General features: G+C 38.4%; 1 protein-coding gene across 11 annotated transcripts in view; it reads left to right on the top strand.

Moving 5' to 3' along the window:
• Positions 1-23,049, top strand: part of TRDMT1 (tRNA aspartic acid methyltransferase 1) — a 61,843-nt gene that overhangs the window by 3,873 nt on the left and 34,921 nt on the right. For 3 of the 11 annotated variants that reach the window (XM_047866519.1, XM_047866523.1, XM_047866521.1), the window contains exon 2: positions 8,862-8,921. The exons of the other annotated variants lie outside the window; for them this stretch is intronic. The gene's annotated coding sequence lies outside the window, so the exon portion shown is untranslated. The remainder of the gene's footprint in view (positions 1-8,861; positions 8,922-23,049) is intronic. 11 annotated transcript variants of the gene reach the window in all.

Raw genomic sequence — 23,049 nt, 5'->3', positions numbered from 1 at the left:
TTCTGTTGTAGGGGTTCTTTATATATTCTGGATATTAATCCCTTATGACTTATATGATTTGCAGATACTTGCTTCCACATAACTGAATTTTAAAAGATAAATTTAATTGCTTGGGCAGCATGATAGTTTTGTGTGAAAACCAATGGACATTTTAATACCTCAATTGAAATTTTCATCTTAAGAAGGAAATGCAGTGTGCTCTTATATTGTTGCAGTCACTATGTAGATACTTCTTTATCTTCTGAGTTTCATTTAACTTTATTTTTTATCTGCATGTCCATGTGTTTACCTACTCCATATCTTCTGGTATTTCTTTTTGTTCCTGTATAGCTTCTAGCACAGTCCTACACTTGTGACAGGTTGTCTGTGGTTGGCTGTTGAGTTTATTATTGAGTTGGTAATCATTCTACCATTATGTTGATAAAAGCATGGTTTTTTTAGCCCAAATTTTTATATAATACAGAACTCTTCATTACAAACCACATAATCTATTCTCTAACTAACATAAGCAAAAAAAAAAAAAAAATACACACACACACACACACACACACACACACACACACACACACACATTTGGAAGCTCACAGAATCTACATAACACCCAGCAAAGAGGTTAGGTGAATAGGAGCACTTCTCAAACAACATTCTGGGCTTTGCTCCTACACAGCTTCATACCGACATCACCGCTTTCCCCAATACTGCTGGGGGCCACGTGTGAGAAGTGTCATCACTGTTTTCCCCTGAAGGGTGGATGCTTCTACCATCTCTGTCACCAAAATGATGGATTTTTTTCATTTGCTTCCTCACATTGCTACTTCTGAATTAAAGCTGTATATGGATGCAGTTGATTGGTGCACATTAGATCCCATTGCCAGCAAAGAAAGCTGGGAGAGTGAGTTCTGGGTTCTGTTTTGGAAAGAAGGGACTCAAAGTATGGTAAAATTTTCAAACATAAAAGACACAGGCAGAGATTCTAGATGGCCACAAGTATAACAAATATCTTTCACATTATTTAAAATATGTTGCACTGTATAGGGTCCACTTATTACTGCTTTGACATTATTTATGCCTACACAGTCTATAAAGTCTTGGCTAATGAAATGAAAATACCTCCATTCAGAAAGCAGTGGGAGAGGTTGTTTTGCGAGTTATATGTTGGTGGGGCCTGCAAGGCAAGCTGCGGATGTAAATAAGATTTACCTGCAGATGTAAATCTTATTTGTTAATAAGATTTTGTTTCTCTCATAAAATGTGGTATCAGGAAAAAAGTAAAATGTGGTTTAAAGTGTCGAATAAAGGAAAGCTCTAGCTGATATATATATACATATATATGTATATATATATCATAAAGGATTAAGGGATATATGTCATAAGGGATTAATATCCAGAATATATAAAGAACCCCTACAACAGAATAAAAAACAATCCAATTCCAAAATGGGCAAAAGCCATAAATAGACATTTCTCCAAAGAAAATATACAGATGACCAATAAACACATGGACACTTAGCTTACATATATATATATATATATATAGAGAGAGAGAGAGAGAGAGAGTCAGCCACTGAGACATCCTTAAAAGTAAAAAGGTCTGCTCTACAAAATAATTTCTAAAGGTGTTGATTTTGAGTTTTAGTTACATAACACTTAATCATATTTAGTAGGAGTTACTCAGCCTTAATATTTTCTGTTAAAATGTTAAGCCATTTGTCAGTCTTTAGTTATTTTCTGAATTTCTTTATCTTCATTTCTCAATGACTTATATGCCAACCTGGGACTCTCCCAAACCACTTTAGAATTAGGTGTGCTTAAAACTGAATCTGGCAAGTTTATTATTATTAAATGTAGGTCTGAATGTCACCTGGGGATGTTTCTGGAGCAGTAGCTGTAAGGGGCTAGAATTTGAGCCGCTTAGTTTTTTTTTCTCTTTTATTGTCTTTGGGATTGTAAAAATGTCCTCTTTTTTGGCCTATTTCCCCATAGTTACTCTTATGACTTCTTACCAGATTTAAAGTGAAGTGACGTAAAAATTTGTCCCGTTTGAAAATATCGGTTCTCTATTATCTATAGAAGTTATCAGATTGTTTTTTCCAAACTTGAAATACAAAGATGAAATATGTAGGATGGATTTTGTATATTCAACAGAGGAGAACCCTAACTTTCCATTGGATGATAGAAGTACCTATCGTTTATGTGTTGAAAATGAACGTTTACTTCACCACAGAGTCTTTATTACTGTTTTGCACAGATCAGATCATTTACCCTGTCCTAACGTGTAGATGACCGGTTTAATTTGTGTTGTGACCTACCTACTGGGGCTTTTAGGGGCCCAATAAACCGTATCCCTCTTCGTAATTCTGAACAAAGAGAGAAATAAAACAGGAGGAAGGCAAACAGGAAATAAGAATTTGTATGCTTTTTATTCCTGATGAAGTCTGCGTCGGAGGATGTAGCTTAGTGAGAGGGCCAGATGGGTCAGCTAATATTCAGCCAGATGATCAGGCAGCACACCTTTGGGCCCAGCTGGAGAAGCAGGCAGAGCACATGTTGCCTGTGGGTAGCTTATTCCCAAGAGGAAGACGGGTGGAGCCGAGCCAGCAGGCCCAGTTGGTTCTTCTCAAATTAGCCCATTGATTAGAGCGGTCACTCTTCCTTCCCATGGAAGTGGTGAAGGGTTGGGATGGGGGAGGGGTTTAAAATGGACAGAAAGCGCTCACGTGGAAGAAACATCAGGAGCAGGAACACGTACGCTTCACATGCCAGATGCTAGTAGGAATCCTTCAGCTGTCATGGTTTTTCTATTTTTCAAATGCTCTCTCAACCTTTTAATATTTGATACTTAAACCGTCTCCGACAGTTATTTGGTAGCGTCGCATAATTTGAAATACGGTGGTTTTTGTAGCAGCTTGGTCTTAAATCCTCCTGTGTTTGGCACTGGGAGATAGTAGCATCAGACAGTGTTTGTGTGGGACAGTTTCAGGGAGAGACCATTTCATCTCCTCGTCGACAGGACACGGTTCTGTTGTCAGAAGGCCTTGGTACTTCCTAGCTTTGTGACCTTGGACAAAAACTAAACTTTCCGTGCCTGTTTCCTTTTCTATCAAATGGGGACAATTATAGTACTTACCTCAAAGCGGAGGTATGAAAATTATACATTAATAAACACAAAGCGTGTCACTAGTGCTCGGAATGTGGTAAGTGCTCAGTAAATACGGGCAGCTATTACCAAAAATACTAAAGTTATAGAAAGTTATTACATGTTGTTAAAAATGGCCTTTAGAAAAAGCTGGTTATTAAGCATTTGAAGTTGTCAAAGAGCTTTCAGACTAGATTTGAATTCTGCAGGACTAGATCAGCGAAAGAAAGAATTATTTATAGCTATAGAAGAGAATATGGAATGAATATGTAGGAAGAGGTAAAAGAGAGGGGCAATGAAGAGAGCAGAAAATTCTGTTTCACCCTCTTGATTCTCTAGAAAGCTTCCTTATCCACTAGGGAATAGGTTTCCTCACTGGATCTACTTTGTGCATTTTCCTGGCCTCCTATTCAGTGTTTTTGGAACTACTCCATATATTTCTCTGAGTGACAAAATGAATGCCATTATTTAGGAGTCAGACCCAACTGCCAAGTATGAGCTGTGTAAGTCCTGGAAAGTTGTGTGACTTTCTGAGCCTGAACTCTCTGTGAGACGGATGCAGTAATACCTTCTCACAGGGTGTTGTGAGTGATGTTAAATGGAACAGCGGATGTAGGAAATACAGTGTAGGTACTGAGTAAATCTTAGCACCTTTTCTTCTTCCCACAGTGTTTTGTAGCTGGCTTTCCCTACTTAATTGCATTGGATGACCTCATTGATAAAATCGGGATAATAACTAACCTAACAGGCTTGGTAGGAGGACTTGATAGAACTGTATACATAGAGGTGGTATAGTTCCTAGTATATAATATGTCATAACTAATACTGCTGTTGCTACTTAGGAAGTCGAACATTATCATATACTTGTTATTTGTATTTGTTTTGTGCTGTGTTCATGTTGCCATCGGTTTATTCTTTTTTTATAATTGGTGATTTGCTATTCCATTTTGTTATGATATTTTTTCCAAGCAGCATTTTGGAAGATAGAGTTTTTCAGATAGTCAAGAAAGGAAAAGTTATACTGGACAGAAGGAACATCCTGTACAGACACGCAGACGTGAAATAGCGTGGTCTGTGTGGAGACATACAAATATTAAAATATCATTGCAATATAAATGCTATTAGAAAATAGATTTTTATGAGGTACCAAATCATGCAACGCCATACAACCTGATAAGATGCTTGGATTTTTATCTCCTAGGTCTGGTTAGCAAATGAAAGGTAAGTTAATGAAACTGTCGTTTGTGTTCCAGAAATTGTTTTGGGTGACCATGATGTGGTAGTGGTGGCAAGTGGAGCAGAGAGGCATGGTGGCCAGTGAGGAGATTATTGTCCAGAGATCACGAATTTAGGCAGAGCCAATAAATGGAGACGATGACTTAGATTATATACAAGATCTAAATATCAACAAAACCTGGTAGTTATTTGAGTGTCAGTTTCCTAGGTTTATGACGTGGGTAGTTTATCAGATGGGATTGTCAAGGTGGGAGAGCAATAATAGGTTCCAATTTAGACTTGCAGAGTTTTGAGTTGTCTGTACCAGCCACGGAGATGCCACATGGGCAGCTGCTTGTCAGTTTTGGCCCGAGGGGTCGATGAGACCAGAAATAAAGATTTGTTTCTGTGTATGTGTTGAGTGTAGGGAAGAGGACCAACAAGATGGAATGCTGGGGGGCAGCGACTTCGTGTGGCCAGGTAGAGAAGATGTATTCACAGAGCGAAACTGAGCAGAAAGAATTAGAGAGCGAGAAGGAGGACTGAAAGAACACTGTGCCATGAAAATAAACGGAGGAGAGGATTTTAAGGAGTGATTTGATATTAAAAGCCAAGTAAAATAAAGACTAAAATGTATTCTTGGGTTAGTTGCCATTTCCTGGCTGGTATCCTACGTCGTAGCCTTCTGAGAGGTATTAATCAGTTTGCCTTGATGGTCAAATAAGTTTAGGAAGCTCTTCATACGATATTGTCCCATGAAAGTCTCAGGACACGTTAATAGACCAAAAGTGTTGAGAAGCCCTGCAAAAAGGGTGCTGTGTGGTTTAAATCCACACTTCCCATACGTATTTGAGTAAGGAACATTTTTTTTTTTCTAAGTGGGGAAGGGGGTCACACTTATTAGCATCCTGTAAGATAACGTTCCTTAGAGCACGTCTTGGGAAATGCCTTCTGGGCAACAGGAGGACCCTGATGGTGCCATGGGAGAAGGTGCCAGGTCCAGTGGGTTGGTGAGTTGAGAAGTGCCAGGGCGATGCACAGGGACTAATGTGCATTACCTTTGATGATGCTGACAACACTGACTGGCTCTAAAGTGAGCTTCTCTGCAATTTTTCTGTAAGGCCAGGTTTTGTAATGGTCCCATTATCTCTGTTGTTTCTAAAGGTGTACAAAACTGAACTCCTGCTTCTCCTTCCCCCTTCAGCCTTCCTCATCCTCATATCAGGTGTCTCCTTTTCTCTCTCGTGCCCACACCCATGCCTTGGGGCCATCTTTGTTTGTTCTCTTTTACTCATCTCGGCAAATGCCACGGGATCTCCCTTCAAACTCTATTCATACTTCCATCCTTCCTCTCTAGCCTCACCTTTACCACCTCATCCATAATCTCTGGATTCATTTTTAAGTTTTATCAACCTTAATTTGCGTGCCACCCCAGACTCACTTGGCCCCACCTGCCCCCTGGCCCCTGAGCTGCGTATTTAGTGTTGTTCCCCAACTCTGCCGCTGTTGCCTCGTTCCCTAACACTTCCAGAATGCTCATTCCACCCCCAGTATCCAGACTGAAATGTTGCTCCAGCAGCTGCCTGGAGGGGTCGGATAACACAGCTTGAAGTGGAGAGGAGAGGAAGAGTCATGCCTCTGCCACAATAGAAAATACTTATATATTGGTCTCTGCCCCCAGTTCCTGGCACAGAGCTCCTAAAACCCTTATAATTTCCTGAGTGATAAGAGCACTAGGAGCATGTTTTGTTCTCATATGTGGTCTTTGACCCTGGTTCCTGACACAGAGCTCCTAAATCCCTTGGAATTTTCTAGGTGGTAGGAATGTCTTTTGTTCTAATGAGGCGGCTCTTGATCTGCTCCTGGGTAGCGTCAGGATGGGGGGTGGTCACTGGGAAGACTAAGGGTAATTAGCATGGAACTTTCGGCTTCACTCCCATTCTCTGGGAAGGAGAGGGACTAGAGAGGAAGTTGATGGTTGATCGTGCATATGTGATGAAGCCTTCATAAAAATCCTACTAGTATAGGGTTCAAAGAGCTTCTGGCTTGGTGAACACATCCACGTGCCATAATGGCAGTGCACCCCAACTCCATGGAGACAGGGACTCCTGTGTTCCGGGCTCTTCCATATATTGCCCTATGTATCTCTTCAGCGGGCTGTTCATCTGTATCCTTTATCATATCCTTTATCATGTAATCAACTGTCAGACATAAGTGTCGCTGTGAGTTCTCTGAGCTGTTCTAGCAAATGATGGAATCCAAGGAAGGGGTTGTGGGAACCTTTGATTTGTAGCCAAGTAAGACAGAGTCATCGGTAACCTAGAGACCTACTCCTTGCCCTTGGTGTCTGACGTTGGCGAAGTCTTGTGGGTCTGGGCTCTTAAGGGGCCTTGGCTAACTCTGGTTAGTGTCAAAGTGAATTGTGGATATCCACCTAGTGTCAGAAGTGTTGTGAATATAGTAGTAGTGTGTAAGTAAAGGAGAACCACAGGAGTGTTTCCCTATACGTGCCTCATGAGATGACTTCTCATCAGGAAGAGACATGGTGAAGGAGTCAGCAGGTACATCCTCTGTCATTGTCTCCCCACCAGTGTTCCCTGCTCAGATACATGTGGGGATGTGGAAGTGTTGCTTTAAACCAAAGAGTGTCGTTACTGCAGGGCTCCTGTCACCTTCAATACATCCTTCCCCCTGCAGCTGTGGGGAGTGGTGGTCCACACAGCCTGCCCTACCAGTCCTTCACGAGAGAGCAGCTGGCTGGGTTTTCCTGTGAAGCTGTGGCCGGTGTAGTGATGCACTGCCTTCTGTTTCCTTTTCCCCCTTCCCTGCCTCACTGTCCTGTACTCTTGCTACTTTGGGGTTTTCCCTCCCAGAAAGAGCATCTGCTGCGAAGCTTCGCCTTGGGTCCTTTTTTAGGAAACCTGGACAAAAGGTTATTGCAACAGCCTTTTTACTGCTGTCCTTGATTCTGCTCTGTCTCCTCTAGTTCTTTTTCAACACCCTGTCAGTGTGATCCTTTAGAAATGCATTAGACAAGTCATTCCTCTGATTAAAACCTTTGAGAGGTTTCTCCTATAACTCAATGAGAGCTTCAATCCTCCTTGGTCTAGAGCCAGCCCCTTTCCGTCTCTGAGCACATTTCTTGTGCTACCCTCTTGCTTTCTTCATTCCAGACTTGCTGGCTGTCTTAGTAAGTTTGTGCCACTGTAAAGGACTACCACAGACTGGGTGGCTTCTAAACAGTAGAATTTATTTCCCACAGTTCTGGAGGCTGGGAAGTTCAAGATCGGGGTGGCAGTGTGGTTGAATTCTGGTGAGAGCCCTGTCCAGGTTTCAGAGTGCCGACTTTACCTTGAATCTTCACATGGCTGAGAGCAGAGGGAGGAGGTAAGCTCTCTCATGACTGTTACAAGGGTTCTTATCCTATTCTTGAGGGCCCCATCTTCATGACTTCATCTGATTCTAATTACTTCCCAGGGGCGCCATCCCGTAATACCAGCACATTGGGAGATAGACTTGCAACATAAGAATTTGAAGACGGGCACAAATATTCAGTCCATAATACAGGTCTCCTTGCTGTTCCCCTTACAAAACAAGCATGCTCCCATCTGTGTTCTAGAAAGTTCAAGATATCTATTTTCCTGCTCCTTCATCTCCTTCAGGTTTTTGCTGTTGAGACATTCTCTAACCAACCTATATAAAAATAGAACCAATCCCTTCTATACTATCTGGCTTACTCTGTTTTGTTTTTTTTTCCCCCTGCCCCCACAGTACTTTCATTGTTAGACATATTCTATACTTATTTGTTTATGATTTGTCTTCCCCCACCTCACAAGGATGTAAATTTTATAATAAGATAGCCTTTGTCTGGAACATTGCTTATACCTATTTGTTGAATGAATAAGTGAGTAAATGTAGTAGGGTCATGTTTGCTATGAAATATGCGTAGGTTGAAGTAGATATTATTGTACTGTGGTAAGTTTAAATTTAGGTATTAAGTCTGAGTCACAAAGGTCATTTTTCTTTGGGGGAATGAGCTAAGTCAGCATTTCTCAAAGTGTGGTCCATGGATAGTGGCCAGGGCTTCCCTGGCCACTGTCAAAAATTACTTTTTCAGGAGCCTGGGGTGGCTCAGTCGGTTAAGCGTCAGACTTTGTATAACTAATTAGATATATTTTGAAGGATGTTAATAGGAATTATGTAGGAGATAAAGCAGTATGTGCGTGTGTGTGTGTGTGTGTGTGTGTGTGTGTGTGTGTGTATGTGTTGGACTGTGGACAAATAAGTAGAATCCTGAAGGGTTTTCATGACTATATGTGACATTTTAATAGATAATTTTTTTTTTGTACTACATGATAAAATGTGAAATTTTCTCCAAAGAGTCAAGTGTATTGGGAACAAGTGTTTGGTTTTAACTCACTGTAGAATTTTAATCATATGTTAAAGTGAGTTATGGTGAAAATAATGAAGTTCAAGTGTTTTTTTTTTTTATCCTTTTATTCATGTCAAGAAACATTACCTCTTTGTATGGAAGATTGAATAGAAGAGGTTGATACATGACAGCAAATCTGTAAGTAATTACAGAAGGATTATTATCATAGAACAGGGAGATTAAGGTTGCATGTAGAATTTGGTATTTGTTGGTGTTGAGAGCCTTTTTAGGATTTCTTTTGGCCTTTTGCTTTGCCCATGGAAGACCATCCAGTAATATCCCCCAAAAAGTGCTTTTCAGAAATAGTGCCAGTCGGCTCTCACCCTGCCTAAAAGCAAAAGACTTGTATCTCATTTTTGCAGGGTAGGTAGAATATAGTTGAGATTAAAAAAAAAAATACACTAAATACCATTATTTTATGTGAACCAATAGTTGCTTTTACTGTTATCCATGAATTCTTTTCATTCTGGGATTTTAAATTGCCACAAACTGAGCAAAAAACCTTGGACTGAAGTAAAACAGCTCCATCAGAAAGTTGGTCATAGTTCTTCAGCATCCATTAGTAAGTTTTTGTTCAAACAAAATAGTGAATTTAATAATCCCTTAGTGAGTGAGACTTAATTTAAGAAACAAGTGCCTGAGCCTTTTAGCATGTACATGACCTTCATAGGCTTTGGCATGTTCCTTAATTATAGGAGAATTTTGGTCCAGGAAGAACCCAGAATATGAAGGACTTCTAGTTAATACAATCTAGTTAGACTTTGAACTCTCATAGATCCAATTAGACATACTAAGTAAGTAGTTTCGCCTTGCTTACATTTTTCCTGAAAACCCTGACATGTAAATGCTAATAAAGTAGCAGAGTTTCTCTGCTTCTTCAGAAGCGTTTTATTCTTGTGGCTTCAATTGACTCTTGTGGTTATTGTTGCTGAGTCAGTTGTTTAAATTATAGTCTTTGAATATTTAAACTTAATGGCAGTCTGTTGATTTGACTTAATCCTGACCATTTGTCTGTCCCTTGCTATTAAATTTGAAATGTCAGAATGTTGGTAACCATGGCTTGGGGGAAAATATGTGAATCTATCATTTTACTAGACTGTCTTATGGGTTAGCATTTTTATATTTGCCAAGGGAAACATAAAATCCAGAGTTCTGCTTCTTTGAAGAGATTATCTTTTGCATTTCTCCTGTGATTATAAAAAACAAAGGGCTTGTGATTCTATTATTTAAAACCAAACCAAAAAACAAAACTCAAACCTGTATACATATGCCTTTATAGACATATTTGTCATAAATTCTTCGATACAGTATATTCATTTTTCCCCAAAATGTTAGGCTTTGAAAAGAGAGTATAGCCTTATATCTTAGTTTTCATGAAGGATCTTCATATTCCTCAATTACTGTATTTTGAAGAGCAAAGTAATAAAATGTTGCTTAGATAAGTTACATTAGCCTGAAAAAATGTCATACCATTGTTGGGTGCTTATTGAAGTCACTTGATGGAATTGATGAAAAATCATACCCATGAATTAAAAGATTTAGAAATAATGTGTAGGAGGATGACCTTGCAGTTACATGGATTAGATATCATCGGAAACAAACCTGGAAATTACTTTTCAGAGTAATACGGTAGGGGGTTACTTTGTGGAGATCACAAGTAGTTAATGGGTATTTGAGGTTGGTATAAAGTTTCCAGTGACATCATCATTTGTGAACTCAAAAAGTGCTAGATCTCAAGGAACGCGGAAGGGAAGTTGATGTGCTCTTGAAAACTGTTAGATGACTTAAAAGTGACTGTTGATGATGAAGACTCTGATTTCAAAGATGCAGCTGAGAAAGTAGAATAAAATTATTCCATGAAATTTGAGTGGAAAAAGCAATATTTCTAGATGGACTAATGAGATAGTGCTATTTAAAATATATTTGTGTAACTAGGGGTGCCTGGGTGGCTCAGTTGGTTAAATGTCCAACTTCAGCTCTGGTCATGATCTCACGGTTTGTGGGTTCGAGCCCAACGTCTGTCTCTCTGCTGACAGCTCAGAGCCTGGAGCCTGCTTCTAATTCTGTGTCTCCCTCTCTCTTCGTTCCTCCCTCACTCACGGTCTGTACCTGTCGCTTTCTCTCTCAAAAATAAATGTTAAAAAAATTAAAAAAAAATATATATATATTTGTATAACTAAATTAAGAAATTATGTAAAATGAAGTCATTTGAATATTTCAGCTATGTCTTGTCATCATCTGTATAACAAAAATGGCCATATCCACATAATTTTGGATATTCTCCTGCAGACCCTGGGTATTGACTTTCATTCTAGTTGTCTTATACTTGGGCAATGTATATTTGTATATATAGTGTATATACAGAATGCGTGTGTGTGTGTTTGTGTGTGTGTATAATGTACATGAGTTTGGACATAGGAAAAGGCCAATAAGGATGTACCCTGTCCTCTTCTCCGTGTAAGCTCCTGGAGAGTGGAGTAGGGATAGTGAGCTCCTTGCTATCCTTAAACATACCAAGAGCATTCCTGCTTCAGAGCCACTGTGCTGTTCCTTCTGCCTGGAATGCTGTCTCCTTGATAGACACATGACTAGTCCCTTGCCTTTATTCAAATGTCACCTACTCAGGGCTTCCCTGGCCACTGTCAAAAATTACTTTCTCAGGAGCCTGGGGTGGCTCAGTCGGTTAAGCGTCAGACTTCGGCTCAGGTCATGATCTCGCGGTCTGTGAGTTCGAGCCCCGTGTCGGGCTCTGTGCTGACAGCTCAGAGCCTGGAGCCTGTTTCAGATTCTGTGTCTCCCCCTCTCGCTGCCCCTCCCCCACTCACACTCTGTCTTTCTCTCCTTCAAAAATAAATAAATATTTTTAAAAAATAAAAAAAATTACATTCTCTGCTCTGCCTCCCTGTCCTCCTTCCTGTTTAATTCCCCTCCCCCCCAACACTTATTTCTGCCTACCATACTATTTTAAAGATTGACTGCCTCCCCTTCTAAAATGTAAGTCCAGGAGGGTGAGAAATTTTTTGTTTTATTCAGTTTTGTTCACTGTTGTATCCTTGGTACCTGGGATGGTGCCTGTTGCATAGCAGATGTTGAATGAGTGTTTAAGTCATGGAGCACGAACAGTTTAAAGACTGATGTTATTGTCAGCTTGCATTTTAAAAGGATATACCAGTTTATATCTAATAGTGTTTGACCACAAATATGCCAATGTAATATTTAAAACTATATATAGTTTACTACATAAAATTGTTATTTTAATTTTTTATTACTAGTGAAGTTGAATATTTACACATATTTTTACACTTATTGTTCATTTTATGTTTATATAATACATTTGTTTAAAAATTAGGAAATAGTTCCTCGTCTCACCCGTTTAATAATTTGTACTTTTGGGGCGCCTGGGTGGCTCAGTTGGTTGGGCGTCCGACTTCAGCTCAGGCCATGATCTCGCGGTCCGTGAGTTCGAGCCCCACGTGGGGCTCTGAGCTGACAGCTCAGAGCCTGCTTCCCATTCTGTGTCTCCCTCTCTCTGGCCCTCCCCTGCTCACACTCTGTCTCACTCTCTCTCTCAAAAATAAATAAACATTAAAATTTTTTTTAAATAAAAAAGAATAATTTGCACTTTTAAGCTATCCCCCACTTAACCAATCCAAACCCATGACTGTACACATTAATGTGGCATTTATAGTGGATTCACCAAGACTTATCTTCCATTGTAATAAGAGAGTGTACTATTTGGACTTGGGAACCATAACTCTGCCAGAATGCCAGAAGTCTTGAGGTGGGGGGATGGAATTAGGAAACACTGAAAATGTATTCATTCATTCAGCATGTAATTTTTAAGTGGTTTCTGTGTCAGTTACTCTGATGTGCAATGGAGATACAGCATTAACAAGACAGCTGTATTCTTTTTCTCCAGAGATTATGGTTTACTGAGAAAACTGATGCTACACAAATGAAGAAGAAAATTTAAAAATAAAAATTTGCTCATGCAGTAATAAACACTGCATGATTTATAGCTTTTCGATCTTTATTCAACATGTGTTCGTGAACATTAAAATAAACTATAGCTTTCTTTTTTCACTTAGAATATCTTGAAGTTTTCCTTCCTTGTCATTAAATATATTTGCCAACTTGTTTTTTAATGGTTGTGTAATATTCCATTTTATGGAAGTTCTTGTTCAAAGCAATTAACTATTTTTGGACATTTAGGTTGCTTATAATCTTTTGCTATTATAAATAAAATAGCATTTATTTTGTATATAAATCTTTCATGTTAGTTTATTGTTGCCTTACATATTGGTTTCCTATTGCTGGTGTAACACATCACCACAAACAATGGCTTAAAGCAACACAAACTGATTATCTTATAGTGCTGGAGGTCAAACATCTTAAAATCAAGGTTTTGTCCAAGCTGTTTCCTTCTGGAAGCTCAAGGGGACAGTGTGTTTCCTTGTATTTTCCAGCTTCTAGAGGTCACCTGCATTTCTTGGCTCATGACTTCATCCTCCATTTTCAAAGCTGCAAATACAGTATCTTCTAGTTTTTCTCTCTGACCTCTGTTTCCTTCATCACATCTCCTCTAACTCTAACCCTCCTCCATCCTTCTTGTGATCTGGCTGGGTCTACCTGCATAACCCAGGATGATCTCCTCTTTTTAAGATCTTTAATCATATCTGCAAAAGTCCCTGTTACCATGTAAGGTAACATTTTTATATGTTTCATGGATTAGGATGGGGATGGATTTTTGGGGGGGGTCACTGTTCTGCCTACCACATCTTAGGATATGTGCCCAGATATAAAATCGCTAAGACCAAAGCAGTTTTGAAGGCTTTAGATACATACTGCCAAACTGCCCTCTCAAACACTGAATCCTCGATTGATACACCTGCAGTGAGAGGTCCTTACACTTAGTCCTTTCTAGCATTTGATATTCCATATTCTTATTTAAAAAAAAATCTTTGAACTCTTGATAGTTATGGTGGAAAACATTTATTAAGTACTTACTGCATGGCCAGCACAAATATAAGAGCTTTATAGGTGTTAGCTAATTTAATCCTCAGAAAACTCTATGACATAGGTACTTTATTACCTCTGTTCTCTCACTTTCATGGATAAAGATGCTGAGACTTAATGAAGTCAAGTAACTTGCCTAAGTCACATAGTTGGAAATCGTAGAGCTAAACTTCAAACACAGCTGAGAAAGAGCTAGATAAGTAGATGTCCATATCCTAAAATCTTTCTTTCTGAGGACTTGTGAATACACACATACATACACGCTCTGAATAAAAGATCTCGGTAGGGTGTGCCTATGAGAGTTTTGAGTAAAAAATGATAGCCAGTATTTGTTGAATACCCCGTGGCTTAATGGAAAAAGGTTTGCAAAGAAATATATAGTCAGGAGGAGACGCAGAAGAGGAAAATGAGGAATGAGATAATTGAAGTGCTTTTTCCCCTGAGGTCTTAGGGCTAATTTATACTTTCTGATTCTGTGCCAAATTGTAAAACTTAATCCTTTTAGAGATGCCTGTAGCAGAAATTCAGGATAGGGTTTAAAACATTATGAAGTCAATAATGAAAAGAATAAGCTCTAAGAAAGGTCTACTTTATATAAAGCAAAGAGGGGCTCGGAATAGCAGGACAAATTTAGAGAGGAGTTTTTATTTTTTTTATTTTTAACTTTCTTAGAGAAGAGTTTTTAGTTTAATCTTTGGGATTTTTATGATTGATAACATGATAATAGTTTTACAACTCTTTTTTTCATTCATAGTTGGTTAGGCACAGAGTACTAATGCATACATCATTTCTTCATTGACTTCCATGAGTGTATCAGAAATGATCTTTTAAATTGTAAGAAAATCTCAACAAAGAATTTTCTACATTTTTATAGTGATGAAACATTCATAGAGGTTTGTTCATTCAAAGCAAACTTATGGAAAACAAAGTCTTTGTTATTTAAACCTGTAATAGGGTGGATAGCATGTGCTTTATATTGCTTATTTCTTAACTATTTACATAAATGTTTTTAAACATGTTCATGCCTTTAAGAGATTAATAGGAAGGCTTAAATGTCATGGGAAAATGGAGAACACAGAGTTAGATTTATATCCTTTGAATTCTAAATATATAAATTGATAGCTTTCAACTCTACATTTTTGGCCATATGCTATTTACTTGTTAATCTCTAAAGAACCATGGCAATGTAGTTTAATTCTTGTTTTTTATTCTTTTGACTGTTGTTGAGTTTGTGGGATAAATAATACATTGAGTTATATTACTGGTGTGTGTGTGGGTGGGGGGGGGGTGTCTTACAGTCAGTTGGACATGTTTTGAGAATGTATCCAAACCTTTTTGGTCTGTCCTTGATACCTTCCTTTTGTGATTTCTCAGGGTCACAACCAAGAGAAGCTTTGAATTCTTTTGTTCCAAGATAAAAATAGTTTTACGTTTGTTTGCTTTTCACTGATTACAAAAGCATTCTATTCTTATTGTTAAGAAAAAGACCAAATAATCCAAAAAGGTTTAAAGGAAGAAATAAAAATTACCCCCCAATTCTCTGTACCAAAAGAGATAGCCCCTGTTGACATTTGCTGTTTTTTTTTTCTTAATATGGGTACATACACATACACTTTACAAAACTTGAATTATTACTGAACAAGATTATTTAGTAACTTTTTTGTCCTTAAAAATTTCTGTCACTCCACATTAGTATATATGGGTATCATTTTTAATATGGTTGTTCTCATACATCTATGCAGTCTTACACTTACATTGTCCAAGTATTTCTTAGCATAAATTGTCACAAGTAGAATCACTAGGACTAGTGATAGAAGAGTTGAATCCATGAATACTACGGTCAACAAGAGGAGGGGCACATATTTCCAAACACTTGCTTGCGCTAGACAGTGTTCATTTTATAAGACCTTTCCTAAATCTGATAAGTAAAACTGATTAATGTGGATTTCTGTCATTATTGGTGAAGTGCAGCATCCTTTTATATGTTAATAGATCATACACAATTCTTTATTTTGAATTGCCTGTAATTGAAATTTCTATTTGACTGCTTTTACTTTTAGAACTTGAATTTTGTAGGAATCGTTAAGACCGTTCAACTGAAAATATTATATGCTCCTTGAAAGAGCTTGGAGATACAGCTTACAGGTGCTCTCTACATATTTGTTGTCTTTAGAATACACGTAAAGGGTAAGGTAGTTAGGTAACCCTATAATGAAGTCCTTGCCCCCCAAAATGGGACTCCTGCGATTATTGTCTCAACTTAGGACACCTGAGGAGTGTTTGATGAAGAGATGTGCTTCTGTTTGGTAAATTAATTTTGGTTCTGTTTGGTTAATTAATTTCTCATTCACAAGGCTTTTGGTAAAGTTCATGTTGTTCTGCTTGCCAAGTTGGAATTTGAAATGCATTTCTTCAGAGCGACAAGTGATATTTCAGTGTGTGTTCTCTTAAATGCCTATTAGAACTGTTGTTTCCAAGTTACAAAAAACAATGCAAACTGGTTTACATAAAAGACGTAAATACTCATGTAATGACTGAGATCAAATATAGGCTTGGTTTGGGATGCAGCTTAAAGGGGCTCGCATCATGTTACCAGGAGCCAGTTTTCTTTCTCTGTATATCTATCTCAAATTTGTTCTGTCTAGAGTGGGTGCATTTTTATATACATGCTCCCGTTACTGCATCAGAAGGCTGTAGTTGCTGCTGCACATAATATCCTTGCCTTCCATGGTTAAACTCAGTAAGAAAGAGCAAGCATCTCTTCCTAGTTGCCCAAGGGAAAAAAAGTCAGGTGTTCTCTCTTCTTGTGCCTACTTGCTTATTTTGTCTTGTTTGCCCTTCCTGAACCCACTCTGGAAGTCTTGGCTCAGCTATCTGACACGTGCTTTCGGAGAAACTAGGGGAAGGGGTTGAGGCTATCTGAACCACTTGAAAGAAAGTGAGTGAGGTGAGATCCCCAAAAGAAACTCTGGGACTATTGCCAGAAAAAAGGGTACTGGATGCTGGCAAAGCACAACACAGGTGTCCACTCATCTTGTGTGCCTAGTACACGATACGTACTCTAACAAATGTTTATAACTGCCTGACGCTAGCCCTATTGGTGCTATTCTTTAACATATTTGTAAAATGAATAGAATTTTGTAGGCCATTCTGGAAACTTCATTGTGTTTCCGAGGTTAAAATTTTACCCGAATGTCAAACAATCTACTTAAACACGGTCTTTCAGACATCGATAAACACTTAGGTACAGGATTATTAAAGGCTTTTAAGCTAGACCTGTTCCCAGGAACAGGACACTGAAGAGGGTAATCAACAATAATCAGGAGTTGAAGTTAGAGATCAAATTCACTCACTTTCATACTATTCATTCAGATGTTTACTGAAGGCCTATTGGGTGCCAGTTGTAGAAATGTCTGGGTGCTGTGAGTCAGGCTGGGATGCACGAGCCATGGCATGAGCTCTATCAGATCACATAGTCTAGTGAGAGAGGTGGTGTCCTGGATAAAAGTGCTGACCGTGTGAACTACCCAGTGCAGTGACAGCCTGAGGGACTGGCCCCCACTTCAATCCGGCGGGCACAGTGAAAGCCCCCTGGAGGAGTCATGCCTGAGCTGAATGGGTCCTGAGGGACCAATAAAAATGATCTAAGACCAGAAAGATGGTGACCTTGGGCAGGGTAGGATAGGCTTTTAAACTATGTACAGAAGCATTAGGATTGAGAAGTTATGGTCCCTCTGGGGCATGATAAGTAGTTGGGTATTACCCGGGGAAAAGTGTATGTGTATGAGTGTGGTGGGTATGAGTTGAAAGAAAGTGGTTGATTGAGGGACAATGTCAAGAGAGAAAGCTAGACAGCAATTCACCATGAGATCATACTAAGAAGTGTGGATTTTATTGGGTAGACAGAGGTGAAGTACCAGATAACTTGGAAGCAGTAGAATGACTTCATTAGAACCTAGGAAGAATCCTGGGAAACCCCATGAGTGTAAATTTACTGATAGGAGTTCAGAAAAAAGAGCAGCTTTCATGTTTTTTTAAAAATTGACATCAAGTGTTACATGTATTGATGTGTGTAGCTTATAAATAAACATGTCCGTTGAACACTGACCATCTCCCTTAATAAAGTTTCTAAAATATAGACTTTCTATAAGAAGCAAAAGCAAATGAAGGTTTATTTTTCTTTAAAAAAAACAATGTAAAAATAAGCAATCTGATATTGCTTCCCAAGTTTTAAAAAGTTATCAAACTTCAATTGGAAGGAGACATTTCTTTTTTTTTTTTCTTTTTTTAATGTTTTAATGTTTATTTATTACTGAGAGACTGGGAGACAGACACAGAGCATGAGCAGGGGAGGGGTAGAGAGAGGGGGAGACATAGAATCCGAAGCAGTCTCCAGGCTCTGAGCTGTCAGCACAGAGCCTGATGTGGGGCTCGAACTCACAAACTGCAGGATCGTGACCTGAGCCGAAGTCGGTCGCTTACCCGACTGAGCCACCCAGGCATCCCAGAAGGAGACATTTCTTAATATTAGGACAAGAAATCATTTAAAAATACCAAGCACCTTTTATAAAAAGGGCTTATGAACACTTGTAATCATTAATAGATCTGTTGCATGAAAGCCTGAGAAATTAAATTATGATTGTGTCCCCTCTTTAGTAATCATTATCAATATTTTTAGTTTGACCTTTGTTTTATGTCAAGAGCCACAGAGGCTGTTGAGTAACACTCAAGCCATCATTCCAAAAGGAAACCAGAACTTCCTTAGTGGGAGCTATTGTGTCACCTTCTAATCAGTATTACGATAACTCATCTGAGGAAGTCTTGCTGTGCACAAGTATTCAGTGAGAGATTACTGAGGTTAGAAAATACATGAGGTTGATTATGACTGTTGCAGAGTTTCAGAGGTTTTGCTTTTGAGATTTCGAGGTATATCATGGTGCTGGTATTGCTAGGAATGCTGTCCGTATTAGATTTTTGAGTTGTTTATTTAATGTATGATTTTGATTAGTTTTCTAAATTTTTTATATTTCCTTCAATCAAGTCTTCAGAGTTGTTCTCAGGGAAACATAGATGTGACTTTTAACAAATAATGAAGAGATAGTGTTAACTGGTGACCAATGGTGACTTCACTTACCATGGTGAGTACTGAGTCATGTACAGGATTGTCGAATCACTGTGTGGTCCACCTGAAACTAATATTGTATCCCGGCTGTACTTCAGTACTAAAAATTAAAAAATAATGAAGAAAGTATTTGCTTAGTAGGAATCCCCTTCATAAGGAAAACTTTACATTACAGGAGGGATTCTTGTACTTCAGAGAAGAACAATGTTTTAATTTTAAGACTCCCCTGACCTCCATAAATATACACTTTGTGTATCCATCCCTGTGGGTCTACAAAATGTTTTGCACACACGACTCAGTAAATGTTTGCCCAAGTACCTTGATCCGGTCTAACTAGGAACTGAACCTGAAATCCTCTCCTCGCGCGTGTGCACACACACCCTGGCTGAACAGCTGGGGTAACTGTTAGGATTGGGTTCGTGCATTCATTAGGATTAGGTTCAACTGTCCGTAATAGAGACATCCAAAATAATAGTGTCCAAAAGGTCAAAATTTGTTCCTCACATAAAATATGTCTAGACGTAGCAATCCAGGGCTGCTACAGCGACTCTGTGAAGTCCTTCAGGACGTCCGCTCCTTCTCCTTCTTTGCCTCATCAGCCTGGAAAGCGGCCCTTCTCTTCATGGACTAACATGGTGATTAGAGTGCAGCCATTACGTTTATTTTTCCACAGTAGAAACAAACCGATAGTAGAAAGGCCAGAGAGCACAAACTATCACGTTCTTCTTTTTTCTTAACATCTTCATTTCCGTCCTCAAGGTCCTAATCAGAATGCATTGTCTCCTCTTCTCCACATTGCCCTGTTATCTGGCATAGCATCTTTATTTTTCTTTCCATGTAAGTTCAGTGTGCTCCTTTTTAAATATTAGTTTGGCACCTTTCTCTCTTGTCCCACTTCCCCAGCTCTGGTCTGTACACAGATCTCAAGTGGTTCCTGTCTACTTTCTGGTTGATGAGCTCTTGTATTTAGTGAGGTCTTGGTAACAAAGATCTACTGTATATCTTGACCCAAAGTAAGTTTTTTTGGTTTACTGTTGGCTAAACTTCTACGGCGATTTTCTAAGGAAATTAATGGACTTTGTAAAAAAATTGAGACTTATTTTAAATTTTATTTAATTCAGAGAATTTATTTGCAAGTTTTGAAATGCAAGAATCTTTAAAAAGAAAAGAAATATACTTTGCTAATAGTGATAAAACACTTAGCAATCATTTTATTTATTTTATTTACGTTTTTGAGAGAAAAAGAGTGTGTGAGTGGGGGAGAGGGGCAGAGGAAGAGAGACAGAGAGTCTTAAGCAGGCTTCATGCTAAGCTTGGAGCCCAATGTGGGCCTCGAACTCATGGTTGTGAAATCATGACCTGAGCTAAAATCAAGAATCTGATGCTTAACCCATTGAGCCACCCAGGTGCCTCGTTAGTAATCATTTTAAATCCAGAATCCTTTCAGGTCTGTTTTTGCATAGTACCTTTTTATTCTTAAGCTATCACTTTGAATGAAAGGAAATCGACATTGGATATGTTCAACTCACCTTTGATTTCACAACTAGGTGTCAGTATTAACATACCTGATTCGGTGTCTCAGGTGTGATTATACTGAGCTCATTCAAATAATTACTCACCCATATAAGGTACAGGTCAGAAAATAAATGATAAAGAAAACAAAGAAAAATTAAGCTACTTTTCTTATTTCCAAGTGGACTGGTTAATTTTATATTTACATTTTTAAAAACAGAATTTCCCCCCCACCTTAGTAACTATGCACAATTAAACTTTCTGATTTATTTGGTTAGGAAAGGCAGGTAGAGCGTGAACTTGTGCCTTTTCACTACTACCAACCACAGGTTTTTCCTACAACTTCTCCAGAAAGAATGATCAGAAAAAGAAGGAAAATTATTGCTATTCACATAGGGTGTGTGTGTGTGTGTGTGTGTGTGTGTGTGTGTGTGTATGAGAGAGAGAGAGAGAGAGAGAGAGAGAGAGAGAGAGAGAGAGAGAGAGATTCTTGCCTACTTGAGACATATTTGAGAGCAGGACTTATGCATGTATTGTCAGTGACATTTCTTACATTTCCCAAGAAATCTCTCCTGGCATAACTAAATCTACCTTTTTCAATTCAGTCCTCATGTAAATAGTACGATACCTCTTGTCTTTCCTGGTACATCTGATCTGACAATATTTTCACAGCATTTATACTGCATTTCTCTATCTAGAGTGTCTCACCTTTTATACCCATGTTTCCTGTTGACACGTACACAGCCCAGTGTAATAACTGAAATATCATGAATAAAATCCAGGTAAAGCAATAGACCAAAGTGCTGAAAACACATCCCATGCTCCATCCCACTAGAAGATCCTGATGGGTTCCCTTTCCCCAATTCCCTTTTCAAGAATCCCTGCTCCTGCATGATTTAAGTAATAGATCTAGCTCACTTGTACAAAACTCACTAAGTGAATTATATTCACTTAGATACTGTTAGTTAAACATTTTCAAAATATGTGTATGTGGCTTGACAAAGATTTTTGGATTTTTCAAGAGTATAGTAGAAAATATTAGTCAACTTGTCTTTGGATCTCAAGTCCAGATTTTGACAGAATTGACAGGTTTGCTTTTTTAAATTGTTATTTATAAGTCTAAATGTTTCCTTAGAAACATGTCCATACCCCAGAACAATTCTGTTTTGAAAAAGCAAGTTGAATTACTGTCAGCAATATCTTGGTACATCCATTTCTCATCATGGAAGTAACTTTTTAGGTCATGCAGTGGATCCTAATTTTACAACAATCCACAGTAGTGTGTAAACAGTGCATTTGCTTATTGACTTTTAAAAGCTCGTTTTCTGAGAATTTTCGGTTCATCAGTTCTTAGATAGCCACATAAAACATTTATTTGGCAGTTACTTTTTGTAAGTTTTTATGTCTTTCGGGCACATGATGCAAGAACATAAAATTAATTATTGATTGTGGTACAGATTCAGCACATCACTGTAGATTGTCAGTCAGCCTGAAAAAAGAGAAAAGTCATATTAATCAACTCCAGGCAATCCCAGTTTGCTGCATATATTGTGGAAATGCAAGCAGGCTACATCATGCTCATAAGATATCTTATTCAGCAGAACAGTAAAATAGTTCAATAAAGTTGATTTAATTCTGAGTTCTCTTACAGTGCTTAGTAGTAACTTAGTTCTTGACCTGAATTATAACAGGTCTGTGATTTTGCAAAATGATCCTTATATACTAATTTTCTTGTTTGTTTAAAAGCCTTCTTGATTTGTGTTTCAAGATTTCTCTGATGCCCTTGACAAAGATATTATGTCCAACTTTATATCAAGGCAAGGGACTAGTTACTGCTTTTAAACTCGGTTGGAGTCAGCTATATGATATTACTCACCGGACCTCAGAGTTTCCAGTGATATATACCTAGGAGATAGCTGGTCCTGGCCGAGTGTCTTCAGCAAATATGTACTTAAAGACATTTACGCCCTTGTTTTGTGTCTGGCATCTTCACTTTTAGGCCTCAGTGAATGGCTGTGATTATTTTCTGAGTGTGTGTGAACCTTCCTCTTTACTCCATCTTCTGTGATCCGGGTTTTATTTCTGGTGCCTGCTGCATGAGCCCTAGCTTCTCACCACTAAATTTTCTTTTCATTTTTTGATATTTGGTCTACCTGTGCTAACTATTAACAGAAAATGGTTATTAAAGAAATAGCTATTTGGAGGTATTATGCAATTTTGTACTATTTTTTCTTATGGTATTCCTCAGAAGTCTCAAATACTATTATTTTTAAAACTTCACATTTTCTCCTGATTTAGGTCAGTATATGTACATGATTAGTTTTGTATGTGTTTGAGTAAAGAGTGCAAGGGGGTGGTAATTGCAAAATCTGACAGCAGCTATGTGTGTTTACATAGCCTCATTGTTGACTGCCAGTGAAGGGCTATAGCAGAACTCTGAATCTGATACCATTCTGAAAATTATTATTATTATTTTTTTAGCAGCAAGATAGAAGGGCAGTGAACGCATGCCCTTGGAATTAATTCCCTTGCTCTTCTTACATTCTGTCCTAGGCTGTCAAGATTTTTTTTTTCTTTTTTTTTTTTTTTTTAGTCTATGTGTTTTATACATTTGGA

Source organism: Prionailurus viverrinus, chromosome B4 (genome assembly GCF_022837055.1).
Source record: "Prionailurus viverrinus isolate Anna chromosome B4, UM_Priviv_1.0, whole genome shotgun sequence".
NCBI classification, from domain to species: Eukaryota; Metazoa; Chordata; class Mammalia; order Carnivora; family Felidae; genus Prionailurus; species Prionailurus viverrinus.
Note: the sequence above shows the minus strand (reverse complement) of the source record. Positions and strands in the feature narration are given on the sequence as shown.